Raw genomic sequence first — 1,329 nt, 5'->3', positions numbered from 1 at the left:
TCCAGGAACATCGCTAGAGGCCCTCCCTCTCAGCTCTTCTGACTTCCCTCCTCTCGCGCGCGCCCTTCTCCCATTCTCTTCCCTTGTGTCTGTCGGCTGCTCTTTAATTTTTTCTCGCTGCGTAGTTCTTGTTTTCTCTCCTCCTCTTTACGGAGAACGAGCCGGTGGCTTAGCGGTGGGGGAGGGCGGCTAGCGCGAAGGAGGTCGGCCCCCAGCTACTATTTTCATTCGAACTCCGCGCGCTTTTTTTCCTTTTGCTCCCTGTGTTTACTTCTGAGAAAAACGCGTGCGACGCTGCTGGGCAGGGCGAGGGGAGGCGCGCACCGCTGCGCGGAGGGGCCGATAAAGAAAATAGCTCACAACCTTCCTCCCCTATCTGCAAACCGAGAAACAGCCGAAAACAAAGAAAAAAGTTCTCTCGAGAATCGGAGACCGAGGAGGAATCGGGTTGAACGAGAGGGTGGGGAAAAATAAAGCGAAACAAAACGGCGCAGGGTTGCGGCGTTTCTTCTGTTTTTGGTGTTTTGTCTGTGACGTCATATATTCGTCACGCGCGGAGCGCGCTTCCATTTATCGGCTTAGCGACGCGTGCAGTGACGTCACGGATTGGCCTGCGCTGCGGTTGGCTGATCAGAGGCTCGCTGTCGTCTGCTGCCGCTGCGTTCGGGAGTTCGTCTGAGGGCGCGCGCAGCCGGACGATTTTTTTTCTTTCCCCCATCTGCTGCAAGCCGCCGCCGGCGTTTCTCTGTTCACCGCTGAACCATAAATGGTTTGGCGTACGCGAAGAGACTTGTTCAACGTGTTCCGAGGGCTAGTCATTCACAGCCAGGTGAAGTGGTTAGCGTTGTCCCCTGCTGTGAGCAGCGGGGTAGTGCGCTTTTCCCGCTCCACCACGGTTGTTACTTGTCGGATGGAGGGAAAAATACATTTTTCATTCTAGGGAACGGGTTGTAGACATTGTGCGTCTATTTTCTACGCTGCAGGCATGCCAAGTCAAGCATAGGCAGAATAAAAAAAATTAAGCGAGAAGGCCACAATGAAAGGAGCCCCAAGGAACGGCCTCCCCAGTTGATGTTTTTTCCTTCAAGGAGTCTAGATGAACAGATCCAAAAAAAGCACCCCCCCCCCCTTTTTTTTTGCGTGTTCGTTGGCTAGTTCGTGAGCCCGCCAATGCGGAAATAAACCAGCACAATGCCGTGGTTGCCTCCCTACGCCTTTTGTGTCGCGTTCAAAGCTGCCCAGTGGGGCGAGGTGCGACAGTACGGAATGTTGCTATGCTGCTTTACAGGAGCTTGTAGTTGAAGGGGAAATGAAAGCAACAAAAAACTT

Source organism: Haemaphysalis longicornis, unplaced genomic scaffold (assembly GCF_048455015.1).
Source record: "Haemaphysalis longicornis isolate Haplotype H1 unplaced genomic scaffold, Haemaphysalis longicornis Haplotype H1 scaffold_5, whole genome shotgun sequence".
Lineage (NCBI taxonomy): Eukaryota > Metazoa > Arthropoda > Arachnida > Ixodida > Ixodidae > Haemaphysalis > Haemaphysalis longicornis.
This window is presented reverse-complemented; position numbering follows the sequence as displayed.